The sequence below is a fragment of the Psammomys obesus genome, unplaced genomic scaffold (genome assembly GCF_907164565.1).
Source record: "Psammomys obesus unplaced genomic scaffold, mPsaObe1.curated_primary_1811, whole genome shotgun sequence".
NCBI classification, from domain to species: domain Eukaryota; kingdom Metazoa; phylum Chordata; class Mammalia; order Rodentia; family Muridae; genus Psammomys; species Psammomys obesus.
The window spans coordinates 1,710,674-1,731,527 of NW_026596234.1; the positions used below are offsets into that span (position 1 = coordinate 1,710,674).

Here is a 20,854-nt window from a genome sequence, read left to right on the forward strand (position 1 = left end):
AAAGAAAGAAAGAAAGAAAGAAAGAAAGAAAGAAAGAAAGAAAGAAAGAAAGAAAGAAAAAAGAAATTGATCTCTTCATGTCTAAGTAAAGAAAAAAAAATGAATATAACATACACTCTTCAAGCAGCAGGAATTAAAGGATGCAAACATAGTGTAAAGACAGCCTTTACATTAGGCCTAGTGGCACATACCTGTCATCCTAGAGGAAACTGAGCAGGCGGATTAAAAATTCAACTTATAATGGCCAATCAGATGGCTCTGTACTGATACAGTGGAAAAAAACTGACTCCTGCAGTCTGTTCTCTGCCTTACACATCCCTACCACCCCCACACATGGTAAAGAAATAAGTAAATAAATAAGCAAACAGAACACAAAATAAATGGGAAAAAAAAAGAGTTCAAGGCTTGGAACCAGAGAGATTGCTAAGTGGTTAGCACATAAGGAAGCAGACTGGAGTCCAGATACCCAGAACCCACTATGTAAACACGTCAAGGCAGAATGCCTGTAATTGCAGCTTCAAAGGTGGGAACCATGGAGTAAGCTGACCAGCAAGTTCTGAGTTTGATAAGAGACCCTATCTCAAAGAATAAGGTGGAAGAGGAACTGAGGAAGATCCCTGCCATCAATCTCTAGACTCCACATTCATGCACACACATGTACATGCACATGTGTATCTATACACAGGAAAATACATTATATTCACACTAGTATAGTAATATAGTACACACACACTTAAAAACAGAACAAGAATTAAGATCCAGCTCCCCAAAAATAAAAGAAAACTTCCAGGCCAGCTTAAAAAATTTAGTGAGATTCTGTCTCATGATTAAAAAGTAAAAAGAACAGGCCAATCAGATTATGTCAGAGACAGTCCCTCTTCCCATTACTATGGAACCCACGTGGACACTAAACTGGCATGGGCTACATCTATGCAGGGGTTCTAGGTTATCTCCACAACTAGTCCTTGGTTGGAGCATGAGTCTCTGGGAAGACTCCTGTGTTCAAATTTTCTGGTTCTGTTGCTCTCCTTGTGGGGTTCCTGTCCTCTCCAGATCTTACTATTTCCCACATCTTACATAAGATTCCATGCACTCTGCCCAACAGTTGGCCATAAGTTTCAGCATCTGCTTTGATAGTCTGCAGGGCAGAGCCTTTCAGAGGCCCTCTGTGGCAGATTTCTAGGTTGTTTCCTGTTTTCTTCTTCTTCTGATGTCCATCCTCTTTGCCTTCTGGGATGGGGATTGAGCATTTTAGTCAGGGTCTTCTCTCTTAATTAGTTTCTTTAGATGTACAGATTTTAGTAGATTTATCTTATATGTCTATATGAGTGAGTGTATACCATGTGTGTCTTTCTGCTTCTGGGACAGCTCACTCAAGATGATCCTTTCCAGGTCCCACCATTTACCTGCAAATTTCATGATTTCCTTATTTTTCATTGCAAAGTAATACTCCATTGTGTACATGTACCACAATTTCTGCATCCAATTGAGGGGCACCTGGGCTGTTTCCAGCTTCTAGCTATTACAAATAAAGTTGCTACAAACATGGTTGAGCAAATGTCCTTATTGTGTACTTGAGCCTCTTTTGGATATATGCCTAGGAGTGGTATGGGTGAGGGGGGAGCAGCCTTACCAGGCCACAGAAGATGACAATGCAGCCACTCCTGATGTGATCTGATAGACTAAGATCAGAAGGAAGGAGAGGAAGGGAGAGGAAGGATAAGGGAGAGGAAGACCTCCCTTATCAGGACTTGGGGAGGGGCATGTGTGAAGAAAGGGGAGGGAGGGAGAAAGGGGAGGGAGGGTGGGACTGGGAGGGGAGGAGGGAGAGGCTTATGGGGGATACAAAGTGAATAATAAAATAAAATTTAAAAAATGGTAAAAAGAAGGCCTCTGAGGTAGCTCAGCAGGTAAGGGTGCTTGTCACCAAGCTTAAGCTGAACTTAACTCCTGGCGCCCACATGGAGAGGAATGACTCCTACAAGTTATCTTCTGAGTTATCTACGTGTGCTGTAGCACTCACCCACACACAAAATGTAAGAGAAAAGGTGAAAGAGAGCTGGAAAGTACAGCTCAGTAGAGCAGCACTTGCCTAGCATGTACAAGGTACTAGGTTTGATCTTTAGTAAATAGTATAAAAAGAAAAAGTTTAATAACAACCAATGACTAATGCATCAATAAGTGATCATTATTTTAAGAGTCTTATTTTAAAATAATCCTTTATAGTTGTACAGGAAAATGATAAAACATAATTTAGGAAGACATGTGGGCAGTTGGAGTAGCTTCAACAGGCAGTCACATGCGGGTGGGGCTCTGCACACCGTGAGTCAGGAGAAGCCAGGATAACAAACAGGTGAAGACTGTGTCAAAATATTTGCCTCTCATCTACCTCAAGCCAACTGTTCCTTTCCTTTGTGGCGGTGGCGATGGAACTTACAGCCTCATGCACACTTAGGCAAACATCTCACTGTGAGGTGCATCCCTAGCGTAGACCCCAGTGTTCCAAGCCACAGTATCAAGACAACTGTGTAACTCAGTTCTATCACATAACCGGAAGAAGCTTCAATTTTCTCAAAATTACTTTAGGTTAGCATTTTAGAACTCCTATACAATACTTTCTCCTGTTGAGAAGAACACTTTTGTTTTGTTGGGACAGGGTCTCCCTATGTAGCCCTGGCTGGGCCCTAGACTCACAGAGATCTACCAGCCTCTGCCTCTGGAGTGTTGAGATAAAGGGTGCCACCATGACCAGTCCAAGAACAGTATTTAAAATTTCAACCTCTAAGGGCTGGAGAGATGACTCAGTGGTTAAGTGCACTAACTGCTCTTCCACGGGACCCAGGTTCAATTCCTACCACCTACATGGTGGTTCACAACTGTCTGTAAAGCCACTTCCAGGAGACCCGACACCCTCACACAGACATACATGCAGGCAAAACACCAATGCACATAAAAGAAAATAAAAAATTCAACCTGTAGCCAAGCATGCATGCATGCCAGCATTTTTGAGGCAGAGGCAAGAGGATCTCTGTGAGTTCCAGGCCAGCCAGAGATACATGGTAAAATCTTGTCTAAAAGCAAAACAACAACAAAAACCTTCAAACTGTTTCAAAAGGTTTGATTTTTTTTCTGAAAATAAGCAGAGTGTCACAAAGTCTCTAGGCAGTTGCTTCTGAGGCCTGAGGGCCAAGGAAAGTCCCAGGTGGGAAATATGCCCCCTGCCCTTGGAGTGGCAAATAGTACTAGAGACAACACTTGCCCAATCTCTGAAGCTTTGCATACTTATAAGGTTCTAATCATCAACCCACAGACACCAACCCCCTTCCCAAGCTTCGAGTACTTCTGTTTCTTTTCTTCCCTTTCCAATGAGCTATGTAACTTAGTTAGGAACCAGACACCTGTGAAGCAACCCCAAGAGCAGCCACAGTTCACTGCATGGGCTGTGGTCCCTTGCAAAACAAGGGATGTGTTGCTTCCTTCTTAAGCTTAACAGTGCTGAGCTGGCCCTCGACCATCTGCAGCTGCAAGAAGATAAATAGCTAAAGCCAGGTTAGGCACCATTCTGTCCTACAGGTAGTAAGGTAGCCAAATGGACACCAATGTGCTATGTCTGTCCCTCTACAAAGTGACTGGACCAAAGGCCTGCCCTGTTGAACAAATAAATAATCAATGCCATCCTGGAAGGCATGGGTTCCCAGTGACAGCTGGGTCAGCTCCCACCTACACAGATACACTTGTTCTTGAGTGCACTGTCTCTCTTTTTTTTTATTTTTTTTCTGCCCCCTTACACAGTCTATCTTCAACAGTGATGAAACAGGAAAAACCTCACCAGACACTGGTACATTTATTGCATTTTCCGGCATCCAAAATTGAGAGCCAATGTGTTTCTGTTCACCATAAACTCCCTATTCTGAAGCATCGCTATAATAGCACAGAATGGACAAAGCCAAGAGGCCAAATCAAAAACTCCCACAGCAAAAATAAGACAACCTGGATATTGATGAACTGCAAAGAACAGAGCTACCAAACACACTGATAGCCCAAGTTTCCTAACTAACAAAGAGTTGACTGGTTACCAGTAGCAAATGACTTATCTTGGAAACAAAGAAAGAAGGGCTGAGGATGTGGCTCAACTGATAAAGTGTTTTTCTTGCATGCAGAGAAACCCTGGGCTTGATGCACAGTATCACATAAACCCTATAATCTCAGCACTCTAAAGATGGAGTATCAAGAGTTCAAGGTCATCCTCAGCTACATGGTGAGGCCAGGATGGACGAGACCCTGTCTCAAAACAAACAACAAAAGGGCAAAACTGCTTCTTAGCCCTCAGCTAAGATCAAATGTGACTATCAAAGCAGTAGCGCAGTGCCTGTGCATTCTGGGGAAAAACCACATGGCCAACTAATGCCATCCTGCTGAGAAAATCATGCCAAAATGCAGCTCAGCATCTGGCTTGATCTACCAACTTAAATACTCAAAAGGACTGTGCTAGACACTGTGGGAGACGAAACAGCAACACGCAGACTCTGGCACCTTCCAGGCCAGAGACAGCTTCTCCAGTAAACAAGTCACAAGGGAAAGAAAATGAAGAGTGGAAGAGAACAGGCATTACCCCAGCCGGGCAGTGGTTCTGTGGTGGTACGTGACATAACACAGGAAGGTACATGATGAGCTGTGTAAGCCTCATCTTAACCTTGTATTTAAAATGTGTGCATTTTATTACCTATAAATCACCCCCTTCAAAAGCACCTTGAAGCCTGTTGTGGTGGCATATACCTATAATCCTAGAACTCAGGAGATGCAAGCAGGAGGATTAGGAAATCAATATTATCCTGACTGTAAAGCAAGTTGGAGAACACCCTGAACTACATGAGACTTTTCTCAAAATAAAACCACAAACAAACAAATAAGTAAAAAAGCTATCTTGAGGGGCTAAGGGGAATGGTTTGGTTGGTAGAACAATTAGTTGCCTAGCATTTATAAAACCTGAGCTCAATCCCTCGTACTTTTGGAAAAAGCTATCTTTAAAAAGACACAACTGGGGGGGCTGGAGAGGTGGCTCAATGGTTAAAAGCACTGTCAGTTCTTCCAGAGGTTGAGTTCAGTTCCCAGCAACCACATGGTGGCTCAACCATCCATAATGCCCTGATGCCCTCTCCTGGCATACATGCAGGTACACATGCAGATAGTGTACTCACACACTAAATAAATGAATAAATAAATCTTTGGGAAGAAAAAGACACAACTGGGGAGGGGGTTTGGGGAAGGGCACTGGAGATATGGCTCACTGGTCACTGTCTGCTTTTCCAGAGATACTGAGTTCAATTCCCAGCAACCACATGGTGGCTTACAAGAATCTATACTGGGATCTGATGCCCCCTTCTGGCATGGAGGTGTACATGCAGATAGAGCATTCACATACATACATAAAATTAAATAAATAAGTGTGTGTGTGTGTGTGTGTGTGTGTGTGTGTGTGTGTGTGTGTTTAAAGAGACACAAACAGCTACCAAGAGGTAGTTGTACATTCCTATTATCTCACTCAGAAGGCAAGGGCAGGCAGATCTCTTGAGTTTGAGGCTAGCCTGGTCTACAAAGTCAGTCCAGAAACCTGTCTCGAAAAAAAACAAAAAGACACAAATGGCATGCCTTTAATTCCAGCACTTGGAAGGCAGAGGCAGGAAGAGATCTCTATGAGTTGAAGGGCAGCCTAGTCTACATAATGAGTTCTAAGACAGCCAGACTACAGAGGGACCCTGTCTCAAAAAACAAAACAAAATAATAGCAATGGGGGACTAGAGAGATGGCTCAGCAGTTACTAGCACCTACTGCTCTTGCAGAGAATCAGGGTTCTGTTCTTGGCACTGGCATGGTGGTTCATAACTGTCTATAATTCCAATTCCAAGGTACACCATACCTCTTCTGACCCCTGCAGGCTCCTGCATGCATGTGGTACATGTACGTATATTCAGGCACATACACATAAAATAACTTTTTTAAAATAAAAAGACAGTAATGCCATGCCTGAAGCCAAATTCAAACAAGGTTGTACACAGACCAGGACCTCAGTGATGCTGGTGAGATAACTGGACATCTGGCAGTGTAAGGATCAGCTCATGTATAAGATGGACAACGTTTTCAAGAGGTCTCATAGTCCACATGAATGTGGATCAGATAGCAGCCTGCCAAGTGTCTCTTCAAAAGAATCAGGGAGAACTGATGGCACATATGACAGGCCTGGATGGTGAATGTTGGGGCTGGACACAGGTAAACAGGAGACCCTTGTTCTAGTTTCCTACTGTGTTTATAATATCTCCATGATGAAAAGCATGCTAAAGCTGGTCTGCTCTTTTTTACATGCTTTCTTATCTAAAGCAAAATTCCTAATGTTAAAAGTAAATTACAGAAAGTCATTGCAATGAGGGCATAAAATGTGAAGCCAGACAAACTTGCTGGCTAGTGGGATACTATGTCCCTGCCATATGTAGCCTGATGTCCAACTGTGATCAAGAACCCACCCATCTTAGGCCAGGTGCGGTATCGCCTGCTGTAATCCCAGCACTCTTTGAGACAGAGGTTGGCATATCTCTGTGAGTTCGAGGCTAGCCTGATATGTAAAACAAATCTAGGACAGCCAAGACTACACAGCGAAACCCTCTCTCAAAAAACAAACAAACAAAAACCATCTTGGGTGGCCTTTCCCATAAGGTCATGGGCCCAATCTTCCCACTCATCCTCAGGATGTCTGAAAACTATAAGTGAAACCATTAGTGTCCAACTCCCAGAATGGCTAAAGGTTGCCCTGGAGGAGACAGAAGGTATTCAAGGGCCTGCAAAGATTGCTGTTCTCTGTCAGCCAAACCATTTCACTAGTTTTTCAGCAGATGTAAGCCTCCAGAAGCCGGGCCTCAGACAGAGATGGGGCAAGTCCTGCTGGCAAAGCCAACCACAACAGTGTTCTCAAGGAATTCTCCTGATGCACTTCTACAACTGACATGAGATCTACAGGAAAATGAAGCTGCAGACCACTGAGGCACCTATGTGCCCAGCACTCCACAGATGCCCCACGGGATGGGTGGAACAGCACCTATTTGGTTGGTCTTCAGACCTTCTGTAAGTCTGTCCCACCTCTGGCCCAGAACATGGGTCTCAGTGTCAATGTAACATACAGAAAACATTAACAGAACATCCCATTATGGAGAGATGGAGTGTTGCAAATCCAGAGCCACACTGTCCTGGGTCACTGCTTCTCCCCTTCAAGAGCCTCTCCTTTCACACCTTATTGCTTGACCTAACATCCCTTTGACTATCAGGTAAGACCTCTGGAATGTATTCTTAGCAGACTGCTGGCTCCCATCAACCAAAAGCCAAGAGCGTCATCAGACAACCCCATGTCTACAACCTACAGCAGAACCTTCCAAGCTTTGTTGCGCCGCCTGCCTCATGTCCCCCCAGTGCATCAGTAAATGCCTGGATCTGTCTGTCCTTTGTTCTGCAACTACAAAGTTCATGGCACTGCTTCCATACTGGGACATTTCACTTGGGACAAACTGAATCCTTATTCTCAGGCCAAGCTGACTCACATTCAGCTTAGACTCTCTTCTTCCCTCTGAGGTGAGGCTGCACTTTCCTTTTTGATCCTGTGTGTATGTAGGAGCGTGGGGGGGGGGTATGTGTACACAGGTACATGTAGAGGTCAGAGGACAACTGTGGCACTGCTTCTTGCTTCCAGCACCTGGGTTGGGACTCAGTCAACAGGCGTGGCAACCAGTGATCTTACTGTGGAGAATCACTGGCATAAGACCTGGGTTTTGTGTTGACACAGCTCTCTGCCCAAGCTGAGACTACACACAAAGCAGATGGAAAGACAGACTTTACTCCTGGGCAATGAAACTACAGGTTCTCCTGCTCTCAGAATCTGCCCGTGAAGACTGCTTCAGGAAGACTCTGCTGGTATGGTCAGATATCTCCCTTTCTGAAATCTAGAGAAAACCCAGGAAATTAGTTCTAGCTGTGCTTCATTTTGGCTTTCCACCTTCTCCACAAATAACTCCAGACTTGGGGCAGGGTTCTCTTTTCATCTGGCCCCTAAGCATGCCATCATCCTCCCCAACCTAGGACACTCAACAATTGTTCTGCTACCCAATAAATACACAACACCTTTAAAAAGACCCCCTACCAGGCTCTTTTGAAGGTATGCGGACCTGATCCAGGCCCAGAATGTCCCATTACTTCCAAGTATCTTTAGGTTATTTATGGATCACGATGGTACATATCTCAGAACATAGGACCCTGGGGCAAGTGGATCTGGAGTTCCAGGACAGCCTGGTCTACACAATGAGAGCTGTCTCAAACAAACAGGAAAGAAGGAGAAGAAGGGAAGGAGGAAGGCAGGGGAAAAGGAGGGAGGGAAGATATCTACAAGTTTGAACAATGAGTCATTGGAACAACCAGGGGAACACCATTATCAGCTTCTGAAAAACCTAATCATGGGAAACTGTTGCTGTTAAAACAGGTGGGGCAAGCTAGCAGGATCTCTACAAAGCACAGCCTGCATGAGTAATACCAACATTTTTAAAGGCACTTTTTCCTCACATACCTGTAATCCTAGCATATGGGAGGTGGAGACAGGAGGATCAGGAGTTCAAGGCTAGCCTGGGTACTGGAGACCCTACCTTAAAAAAAAAAAATGTAGCTAAGTGCTGTGGCACACACCTGTAATCCTAGCACTCAGGGAGGCAGAGGCAAGCCATCTCTGAGACTTTGAGGCCAGCTTGGTCTAAAGAGTGAGTCCACCGATAGCAAGGGCTACACAAAGAAACACTGTCTCAAAAAACAGGCCCCCCCACCCCCCCACCCCACCCCCGCCAAGAAACATTTGTAGCTAGGCAGCAGTGGCACACACCTTTAATCCTAGCAATTCAGAGGCAGAGGCAGAGGCAGGTGGATCTCTGTGAGTTTGAGGCCAGCCTGGTCTACAGAGTGAGTTCCAGGTTAGCCAGAGCTAAACAGAGAAACCCTCCAGTTAGTTTTTGCAGGAAAACATTAGTCTCCAATCCCCCAAACCCTTGCTTGACCAGACAGGAAGCTCATAGTTGTTACTGGAAGACTTGCTCTCCCAAGAGATCACAGAGCAGCATCACAGAGGAGTCCTCAGTGAAGTCTCTCCAGTGCCTAAGCTAATGCCAAATGTACAATTCCACTCTCACTCAAGTGTAGATAGGGACAATGAAGTCTAGAGAGACGGCAGCCATGGGCATCATGAAAGCCCCTTTCATCGTAAGGCCACCAAAGTCACAGCATTTACTGTCAAAGTGAACAGATAAACTCATGCAAAGGATAGGGAATAACAGAACTGACTGGGCCCAGCCAAGGGCACCACCATATCCTCAAGAGAGCCTACCCTTCCTCAACATGCCTAGCACCTTCTTGGCCTGACCTAGCAGGAACTATCTGACTGTGTATCCAGGTGGGCCTGTCAAACCCCAAACACACGCCAGAGCATGACATGAAAGAAGAGTACTCAGAAATGTTGGGAAGAGAACATATTCTACAATGGTAAAAATAGCACTGCAGGAATTAAAGACAACTCTCCTAGACTGAGGTGGAGGATGAGGAAGCTAAGTCACAGAGTTGGCTCCACAATCTGAACACATGACTACATCAACACCTGAATACATGGCTACGCCCTCTGAACAGACTAGAGGCAGTTGGAGCCCAGGCTCCCATTCCCTGCCCTTTCCCCAGCATCTCCTTGGAACCTCCAGACCTTGGGTCAGAATGGTCAGGCCTAGTGAGGGGCCTCATTCCTCTCCCCTGCAACAAGGCTATTTTCAGTAGACAATGCTTCTTAGCTCTGTTGCCTTCTTGGTCACCTTCTCTTCAGCATCTGTCTTCATCAGTCACTTGGGTGTCATCTTGCAACACCAGCAAGCAAGCTATCATGCCACAAGAAATGCAGAGGTGTGAGGGAGGAAGGAGTGCTCAACGTGATTCCATGCACTAAGTACTGTAAAAAGCCTGGTGAGGCAGCATGGCCCAAGGGACTCACAGGCTAAACCATCACCCATTCATTGGTCCTATAATGCTTAACAGCTCCCAAAGGGTAGGAGGAAATGAAGCAGGAGACTTTCCAGCCGCGTAAATCCAGGCCTGTGCTGGGGCAGGAGGAGCATAGCCTAGCTCAGCTCAAACAACACAGCCAGTTCCCAAAGATCAAGCCACCCAGCAGGATGAGACAGAGAACAAGAGACTGACCATGCCTGTCTCTTCACTCTCAGTTCTCAGTTCACACAGTCACTGGACAATGCTCTTTGCTAACACTGATGAAAGATCATGTCTGAAGAGCCCTGTCATGGTAGAAGTGCATTGGCTATTTCCATAAATTCTGTGTAAATTTAGAATCACAAAAACAACCCCTACTCTTTCACAACAAAAGCTTTTTTAAGAAAAGAAGTGAGAGTGGCTGGCCGGCTTTGGCCTTGCCTACAGTCATCATGGCGAGAGTGCATGGGTCATGCAATGTTTGCTTTAAGCACAGGAAGTCTTGGGGAAGGACTCAGAAGTGACCTTTACTTAACACTGGCTCCCAATCTTTTCTCCAAAAACAGTTAACTCCAGCTGTACATGAGGTGTCATTGCAGGCAAGCAAATGGGCTTTACCTTCCTTAGATGTCATAGAGCCTCAGCTTGCTTTAGGTTCCCAAGACTTGCAGCTTCTGCCTGGAGCTACACAATCTATCCCAAAGCAAAACCTAACCACACTTGAGCTCTGTACGTGAAGAGCGACTTCAGCCTCCAGTCTCCCTCATTCAACAAGCAGCAAGAGCAACTCTTGTTAGTGTACACCTGCTGAGCAAGTTTTGTGCAGAGGATTCTAAGTTTATTAGGAATTCATGCCGGAAATGGGAAGTGTCTAGGCCAAGAGAAAGGCAAGGAAAGCAACAGCATTAATCGCCTGCTGTTTCCATTCTCCACACCAGCAGGGTAGCCCTCAATTGCAGGCCAAGAAGGTGCTTAGCAGGGTCCCTTAACAACAGCCACTTGAGGGGGAGGGCTGTGTCACCTCTAAGGGAAGCTTGGAGCCCATTATTCATGACAGATTTTTTCCTTCACTAGATCACATTTAGTATCAAAGCAAGCACCAAAAACACACCAAACACTTCAAGAACATTATCTCATAATCCAGCACAATGTATTTCAAGTACACACAGGATGAGCCCAATGCTTTTGTACAAAAATGTTTGTTTTAGTCATCATTATGCTGCAACAGAAGAGAACTGTTCAAAAGCTGCTCAAAGGAGTGGGTGGAAAAGTTGTGGATGGGTGTCCCCACAGCTTGTTTCTGCCACTGAGACAACAGCAGATTCAGACAAGTGGTCAGTCCTCTGCTACACATAGCTGCTGCTCCTTCCCAACACCCACCACCACCACCAATTTGTTGATCATTTGCTGATCAAAATCACAGCTTTGATGAGAGCCAAGAAAAAGGGAGCTGCTGCAGAACCAGATGGATGACCCTTGATGAGTGAGGTGCCCTCAAGGCACTCAAGCCTGCTCCTGGATGATTCTGACATTTTATTTGGCCAGCTTCCTCTCCAGGCCCTGCCTCATCAATTTGTTCAGTGTCACTCTGCAGCCCCCTAACTGAACTGGTTTTACTGTATAGAGAAACTTGTCATGATAAAACCAAACCTACCCAGGTCACTCCCAAGATCCTTTCCGAGAATAAGAAATGGGGTAAGGGTGAACAGCTGTTAAGACGTAGGTCAGAGAATCCATAAACCACGATCCCTCCTGCCTAAAGACAAAAGAGGAATGAAAAGGGAAAAGCTGCTAAATTCAATCAGTGTTTATTTTCTCTGAAGAAAGGTGACTTAGCTATTGATTAAGTGATCAAAGATCTTGATCCAAAAGGGGCTCTGACTAATAGAAAGTCCCAGAGCTCATAAGTCTGGGACTGGACCATAAGCTATGCTCTCACAAGTGTTGCAGGTTTGCTGATGATGAGCCAAGACCACTTCCCTCTGCCCTTCCAGCTCCCCCCCCCCCCCCATCTAACACCTCCAGCTGCATATAACTATTAAATCTAGAGTACTGTCTTTGCTACACATGACTGGGAGAGGCCAAAACTGGAATTGAACATTCATGGAAGTGAGATCTGGCCCAAGTCCTTTGAAGTGAGATCTGGCCCAAGTCCTTTGACAGTTTGAGGTGGCCTCACTTGTAATACATACTTTTGTCACAAATGGTGCTCTTTTTTCCCTTTTTCAGGGTGCCCCAGAGACTTACCCTAATTTTAAAGCACTGTCACCTCCTGTCAAGAGCAAGTAGCACAAGGCACCAGGTTGCAGCTGGCCCTTTCTACAGCTTGCCTTTAACCGGACTGTATTCATCTGCCAGGTGTTCCACTGTGACCCTCCATACAGCTGCCTCAATATGTTACAGAGCAGACTTGGCACATCCTCCCCACAGACCTCCTGTTCTGCACGCACAACTGCCCCCTCCCAACCAAGAACTCCAGCACTCACCAGTGCAGGCTCTTAGCAGGTATTTTTCCAAACCAGCAGTTCAGCACTTCCAGAAAACTCCTGCACATGGACACTGGCCAAGAGCCCCTGGGACCCTACCTACCTGATATGCCTTAGCATAGCTAGGTCCACAATGCTTCAGTACTCAGGCCAGAGTCAGGCAATGTCAGACCCAACAGGTAAACATCTCACTCACACCCAACAATGAGTTCAGAGTCTGTTTCTCAAAATTAATCAGGTATTCTAAAGGGAAGAAAAACAGACAAGAGAACACAAGCAAAGAAAGAGACCCACACAAGCAGCCAGCAACAGTCCATGCAGCCACATAGTCCACACAGTCTTGGGAGCTTGTACCTGCAAGTTCCCTACCACAGGGCAAAAACTGAGACTGGAATTTTAAGGACGAAAAGCACCAAGTGAAAGGTATTATGTTTGGAGGTTCTACCAAGCGGCCCCTACTTTCTTTTCTGAATGTAGAAAGAATGGGAAGTGTCACCAAAGTTAATGGACACATCACAGTGAGCCCACATGATCACGTTTATAAACAAGGGCTGCAGGTTCTTATGATGCTATAACACCAACAGTGGAAATGAGTTAACAAAACATTTTGAAAAGGCAAAATCTGACCGTCAGATACAAATTCAGGATTGAACCCGGAAAGCAAAACCATTATCAAACTCGCTCCCAAACTATTAACTTTTATGACTGATGTATTTACTTTTTTAATTTATTTATGTGTATTGGTATTTTGTCTGTACACCATGTGTAAGTTATAGGCATTTATGAGCATTCACATGGGAGCTAGGAGTTGAACCTGGGTCCTCTGGAAGGGCAATCAGTGCTCTTAACCACCGAGCCACCTCTCTATCCCTGAAGTATTTTTTATTTTGCTAATTCATTATTATGGGGGAGCAAATATGCAACAGTATATGTGAAGGCCCAAATAAAACTCTGTGAAGTCAGCTCTATCGCCCAGCTTTGCATGGGTTCTGGGGATTGAACTCAGGTCCTCAGGCTCCCTAGCAGGTGCTTTTACCCTCTGCATCATCTCACTGGTCCCATGATTGAAGTACTTAACAGTTATGTTCAAATACTGACCCATTTCAACCAACCTGAATGTTATCCTAAGTTTGGTACTAAACCCTGCACTGGGCAATTAGTGCTAAACAGTACATCAGATGTCCACAACCAAATGGAAGCAAGTAAGGACCAGGAGACACTGACTTATACCCACAGCGCCACCACAGAGGCCCACAAAAAAAAAAAAAATCACAGTGACCATTCCTTCAGACATCCAGGATGTTTTTTATAAGTATAGGACACCCACTTGATAATCTTCATTCCACAGCAATGTATTCCAAACAGAGCACAGATCTGCCCGGCAAAGGTTTTCTGGCCTCTCCAAACTGCGGTATGTCATGTGTGGTGTCATTTCTAAGTGTCTGTCTCACTCTGCAATTGGAGGAGCCAAGAGTGGCCTACAGTACTCTACATACATATATTTACCTACATTCCTTTCAGTAACACATATTTCAGGCAAAAGAACAGAAGGAAACAGTGACTGCTCCTGTCAAAGGGCCCAGGGAGCCAGGACCCAGGAACCCACCTCAAGCCTCCCCACTATGCCCCACACCACATCATGTCAACCGCCGAGAGAACTGTCACACAAATTCTACCCAAAGGCACACCTTGTACTCTGCTACAACATAATAAAGATAAAGATAAAGACATCAGAGACAGACATCAGAGAAATAATTTCCAAGATGCAGTAAACTCCATTTTAGTCACCACAGGAGAATAAAATACACCAAAAATGTTTTAATCAAAAAAAAAAAAAAAAAAAAAAAAAAGAAATGACGGAGCCTGTAGAGATTGTGGTTAAGGGTTCTTGTTGCTCCCACAAAGGACCAGAGTTCTATTTCCAGCAACCACTGACAGCTCCAGGGAATTTAATACCTCTTCTGTCCTTCACTGGTACCAAAATGCGCAAGACAGACATACAAACGCACATACATATTAAATCTTAAAAAAAAAAGTTATATTTTCAGTTACCTTTGTGAACAAGGACTCACAGCATCAACAGAGGTGTGGGGCAGGAGGATCAAAGATTAATGGCACTTCTTTTTGTTGTTGTTGTTTGAGACAGGGCTTCTCTGAGTAGCCCTGACTGTTCTGGAACTCACTATATAGACCAGGCTGGCCTTGAACTCACAAATATCTACTTGCATCTGCCTCCCAAGTGCTGGGATTAAAGGAGTGTGCCACCACCACTTGGCTTCCAATGGAACTTCTCTTTTTTTTTTTTCTTTTCTTCTTCTTTTTTTTTTCAGATAAGTAAGCCTTTCTTTCCATGTTTTTCAAAATAAGCTAGCTGAACTGGTTGCTTTGGGGGGTGATCAGTCAGAGACCAAACCTGGTATCCTCGCCTGATTCCTCCGACTCTTGGCTGGGGACACAGTAGCAGCAGCAGAGGCAGCAGCCACAAATGCAGGTGGATCAGGCAAGAAGGCCTTGACATTCTCAGCAAGTAGGAAGGTATAGTCAGTCTCCACAGACAAAGGCAGGAAGACATACTTATATCCACTGATGATAGAGTAGGCACTAAGGCAACAGTTGGGCAACCAATTTGCAGACAAACACTGGCAACATTCCGGACACCCTCTAGGAAGGGAGTGTGCAGAGTATGCTCTGTGACATCAAGCACTTCCGGGTTATAGATGCTGCCACTGTGAAACACCTGCTAAATGATCAGCCCGAAGAGGAAGGGGGGAGACATTTAGCATGTTCAGCAGCATGGCCTCACTGGCTCCCACTTTGTCTCCAGTTTTGATCAGCTGCACATTGCTCAGAATTTCAGTGGTGCCTCTGTAGATTTTAGTGGTGATGCCCAAAGCCTGGAAGAATGAGGTCTGCTCAGGTCCCAGACCAGTGTTCTGAGCTGGCACAGTGACCTCACACAGGGCGATGGCACCAGCTCTAGGAGCAGCAGCTGGCACCTTTCTAGCCAGGAGCATGTCCCTAATCTCAGTGAGGTCTTTCTTGGTGAACACAAAGCCTACATTCCCCTGGATATGAGGCAGCAGTTTCTCCAGAGCTGGGCTGTTCTCCAGGTGGCCCCTGATGGCCTTGTGCATCAGGGTGTTCTTGCCCATCAGCACCTCGGCCTTCCTGCGGAGGGACATGTACATCTGCTGCATCTGCTTGGAACCCACATTGTCTGCTCCCATAATGAAGCATTTTGGGTAATCATCCAAAAGTTGGATGAACTTAAGGAAGTAATTGGACTCCCAGGTTGCCCTGTCTTCCCTGGGCATCACGGCGGTGCATCAGGGATTGCCACACAGGGTTTAAAGACAATGTCACTCTACTTAGGACACCTAGCAAGAGCTCTTCCTTTCTTTTAAAGATTTATTTATTTATGTATGTACTTAATGTAGATGAGTGCTCTATCTACATCTGATGCCAGAAGAGGGCATCAGATCCCAGTATAGATAGTTGTAAGCTACCATATGGTTTCTGGGAATTGAACTCAAGACCAAGAGGGGGTTGGAGAGAAAGCTCAGCAGTTAAGAACACTGGCTGCTCTACCAAAGGTCCTGAGTTCAATTCCCAGCAAACACATGGTGGCTCACAACCATCTATAACAAGATCTGGTGCCCTCTTCTGGCCTGCTGCCTCACATGTAGACATAATACTGTATAAATAGGTAAGTAAATAAATAAATCTTTAAAAAAGAAATATCAGCCTTAAAAAACAAACAACAACAACAAAAAGACCTCTGGAAGCGCGGACAGTGCTCTTAGTTGCCAAGCCATCTCTCCAGCCTCCCCAATGGCAGTTCTTAAATATTAAGAAAACAGGGAGACAAGCATGGTGGCACAGCCTACAAGACCTGCAACAGGGAGGCTAAGGCAAAAGAATGGCAAGTTTGTGGCCAGTCTACCATACACAGTGAGGCCCTAAGAAAGAATCCAAGCTGGTCATGGTGGTACAAGCCTTTGATTTTAGCATTGGGGAGGCAGACGCAGGCAGAGCCCTGTGAGTTCAAACCAGCCTGGTCTACACAGTGAGGTCAAGACAGTCATGGCTTTGTTGAGAGAGCCTGTCTCAAAAATACCCTCCCCCCCAAACAAACAAACACACATACACACACATACATAGATACATACATACATACATACATACATACATACATACATACATACATATGTACTGAAAGTCAGTACAGAGTTCTGTTTAAGAACGTGAATTTAGCAATACATAGAGGCATATGCCTTTAATTCCAGCACTCAAAAAACAATAAATCACCCCCTCACAAAAAGGATGGATGTTCATGGGCAAGATACATAGCTCACTGAGTAAAGGCACTTTCTGCCAAGCCTCGTGGCTTGAGGTGGCTCCCCGGCATCCACAGGGTAGAAGTCAGGAACCATCTCCCACAAACTGTCCACTGACTTCAACATGTATACCACAGTACACACACATACACATGCATTAAATAAAAATAAGTTTTCTTGTTTTTTGAGATGGAGTTTCTTTGTGTAGCCATGGCTGTCCTGGAACCAGTTCTGTAGACCAGGATGGCTTCAAACTCACAGAGATTTGCCTGCCTGTGCTTCCCGAATGCTGGGATTAAAGGGCTGTGCCAGCATTACCCAGCTAAAATAAGTTTTTCAAATGTAAGTTTAACAAGAATCTTTAATAAAAAGAGAATGGCACACATGGGAGGTAGGCAAGAGAGGGCAACAAGGGGGAATGAACCTGAACAAAATTACATTATATATATAACATGTATGAAAATGACATAATGAATCCAGTATTATGTAGTTAATATATGCTAATAAAAATGATTATTTTTTTGAGATAGAGTCTTACCATGTAGCACCCTCTGGCCTAGAACACACTATGTAAATCAGGCCGGCCTTGAATTCAGGTATTTGCCTGCCTGTCAGAATGCTACAGTTAAAGATACATACCATCACAGGCACTTTTTTTTTGACATTTATATTACGAGGCATGGTGGTAAACACCTTTAATCCCAGCACTTGGAAGGCAGAAGTAGGCACATCTTTGAGTTGGAGGCCAGCCTGGTCTACAAATCAAGTTTCAGGCCAGCCAATGTTACACAGTACTATCCTACCTCAAAAATAAAACAACAAAAACAATATGAACTTGCCAGGGACTATGAGACATGCCTACAATCCCAGAACATAAAGAGCAGAAGTTAAAAAGATCAGAAGTTCAAGGTCATTCTCAGCTATATTTGAGCCCACCCTGAGTTACATAAGATCCTGCTTCAAGAATAATAAAAAGAATGTAATGAACACACCAACTGGTATCAGCCCAGTTGTACAGATAACATTATACAGACTGAGCAGGTTGTATTAATATATTTAAGGATACATACATACATGTAACATACACATGTAACACTAATCAAAGAAATAGAGGCCACAAATTTGAAAGAGAGCCAAGTGGGTACAAAGGAATTTAGAGGGAGGAAATGACGAAATTGTAATATCAAATAAAAAGCTTTTTTCTTAACGTGAAATTGGAGTTGGGGAAATAGTACACAGGCTGATCACCTGTCTGACAGGCATAAGGCCATGTTCACCCCTGGCAAGGCAAAAAAGAAGAGAAAAAGAAACTCTGGAGTTACAGTGCCATTGCTGCGTAATTTACTGCTCTGTGATTTGTCGTAAATTACCTGACCTCTCTGTTCCTCAGAAATAAAGGTATTAGTGACTGCTGTGAGACTCATGCTTCTAATGATCTAGAACAAATAATTGCTCAAAATTACCATCCCCTGAGATAAGAGTTGTTATTAACAGACTGTACCTGGGGCAAACAGGAAGGCAGATTCTATGGAGGACATGCAGCCACCCATTTCCTCATTGTCACCCTTTAAATGGCACCATAAGGGGCACTGGGAGACAATGGAAAGTGTGCCCACTCAAAAGTCGCTGTCCCCCTTACTCACAGCAGTACAATAACATTTTAGAGCACCTGTTGCTTATCATAGCCCACTTCAGACGACTAATCCATATGTATCTCTTACCGATATAGCAGATGTAACATGCCACTAACAGCGAAATAAAGGTAGGAGCCAGCACCGGTGACAGTTAGGAAGGACGGGGCTCTCTACACAGGCAGCCAGGAGTTCCCCAGCCCTGAGGACCCCACTCAGGAGCTGTCCCCTCAACATCTCTGACGCTATGGAGCCTAGCCTTCACGAAGACTTCCGCGAAGTGTGTGCCAAGCCCCACAGAACCAGCCCACTGATCTAGGTGTGCAAAGGCAGACCCCAAAAGGGCATAACCCAAAAGCCCGTCCAACTCTCAAGACTGAACCGCCCCCCGGCCAAAGGCGCAGCGTCTCGGAGGAGCCGGGACCCTCAGGGAGTACTGCGCGCAGCCACCTCCACCTACCTGCCGGGCCCGCGGGCCTCAGAGGGCTGGTTCTGCGCAGCGCTGACAGCCCAGGCTGCCGGCCTCACCGGCGCCGGCAGTCCGAAGGCGCGCTCCGACTCCGCGGCGGAGAGAGCGGCCCTCGGATGTGAGGCCACCGCGGGCACCAAGTTCAGCGCGCGCCCCGAGGGGATGCGCGGCTTACCGACCGAAGCGAGAGCAGGACGCACCGAACAGGCCGGAGTCTCTCGCGCGCGACCGCGGACCTCGCATGAGCCCCACGGGGCCTCATCCCTCCCGCGATCGTCCACGCTCCCGGCGGCCAGCGGCGGCCTAGCGCCCGGACTCTCCATCCCGGGCCCGGCTGAGGCCTAGGTGGCACACGGGCCTCCCTGAAACCCAACCTCGCGCGCCCGCCCCGCCGTATCCACTCACCTGAGCGCGGTCCCGCAACACCAGCGACCCCACGGCCGCCCCGCCCCCGCCCGCGGCCAGCAACCCACTGACACCAAGCGGAAATGCGGCCCGCGCCTCTCCGACCGACGGCCCGCCGCGCCCCGCGCCCTGTCGTCAGCCGCCGCCCGACGAATCAGCGCCCGGCCCGCAGGCCGCGCCGGGGGTGGGGCTATGCTGATCACGTTCTCGGTACAGCTTCTCCCTCGGCCCCGCAGAGTCCAGCTCACACAGGGGGAGTGGCAGTGCGCTCAGCCAATCATTGACTTCAAAAGGCGGGCTTATGCAGATACTGTAGCTGGAAGGAAGAGGAGGAAGGAGGAAGGGGCGTGACCTTGGGAGAGGCTAGTTTACAAACAGTGAGTCAGGTGGCTGGGCGTGGATGATCCCTGGCTGGCGCTGGGCCAGGCCCTCCGTTGGGCTACGGACGAGTATCTCACGGTTTTTGAGGATTGAACCCGTGGCAAATGTCACCGCCGGCCTTTGTGCGCCAGTCGTGGCCTAAGGTAGCCTGGGGCCAGTTGACCCCTCCAGCTTCCTCCCTGGCCGGTTTATCCTGTTTAACACCCTTAGGCGCTGTGGTCTGCAGTGGCTCCTGGTTCAGCCCAGAATCTCTGAGGACGAGCCTTGCATTTTGCATCCTGTTTGTCCTCAGGAAAGTTAACTGACCTCTCTGAGCGCTCAGTTTCCTCTGTAGCCAGGGCTCCGCACCCTCTTCATCACATTTGAATGACGGTCTGATTTGAGACAGGTGGAATAACGTGAAGTGAACCAAGATGGCTACTGACTTGCATTGGACTTTCTGGGGCACAGGAATTGCGAAGGGATGGATATGTAGTCCTGTCCTAGTCAGGAGGTTCAGCCCAAGGTCAGACCAGGAGGAACTAAGTCAGATGTCTCTTCTACAAATCTCCCCAGAAAAGAGAATGATTAGAATCTGGGGCTGCTGTAGATGTCTGCTTGAGCACATGAACCCTAGGAGGAAGCAAAACCCCTAGGTTCCCCAGAGCCAACTGCACCTGACACCTGTCTTAGGCTTTCCAGTAACTGGAGTAACCACTTGGGTTTTGTTGTTGTTGTTGTTGTTTTCTAAGCCAGTCTGAGGTTTTGGCAAAGGGGTTCTGAATTCCCTGGACCACACAAAATCAGTGAAGTATGACCCATGAACCTTCAGCTCACACTGAAGGATCCTGCCCCGCGGCCACACTTCTACCTCCAATAAGGTGGTGCTCACAAACAGGCCTCCAGCCGCCTCTGTGGCCCGCTCTGCAGATGCTCATACCTTCTGCAAACATGGAATGAGTCCACGAGCTTCTGTGGCAGGGCAGACCCTGCCTGCCTCTGGGGCTCCCACCCCAGGGACATACTGGCTTTCTGGTGGCCCCTTGTCAATGGCGCTGGGAAGACGTGCTGGGACTGGAAAAGAGCCCCCTGCATGCTCTGCTCCTAAAGAGAGAGACAGAG

At 46.4% G+C, this 20,854-nt stretch overlaps 1 protein-coding gene and 1 pseudogene across 1 annotated transcript in view; both read right to left on the bottom strand.

Moving 5' to 3' along the window:
* The window catches only part of Osbpl2 (oxysterol binding protein like 2), a 46,147-nt gene extending 26,673 nt beyond the window's left edge, over nucleotides 1-19,474 (bottom strand). The window contains exon 1 of the mRNA XM_055596014.1: nucleotides 19,373-19,474. The gene's annotated coding sequence lies outside the window, so the exon portion shown is untranslated. The remainder of the gene's footprint in view (nucleotides 1-19,372) is intronic.
* LOC129668179 (60S acidic ribosomal protein P0-like) lies at nucleotides 14,824-15,844 on the bottom strand (annotated as a pseudogene).
* Nucleotides 19,475-20,854: the final 1,380 nt, after the last annotated feature.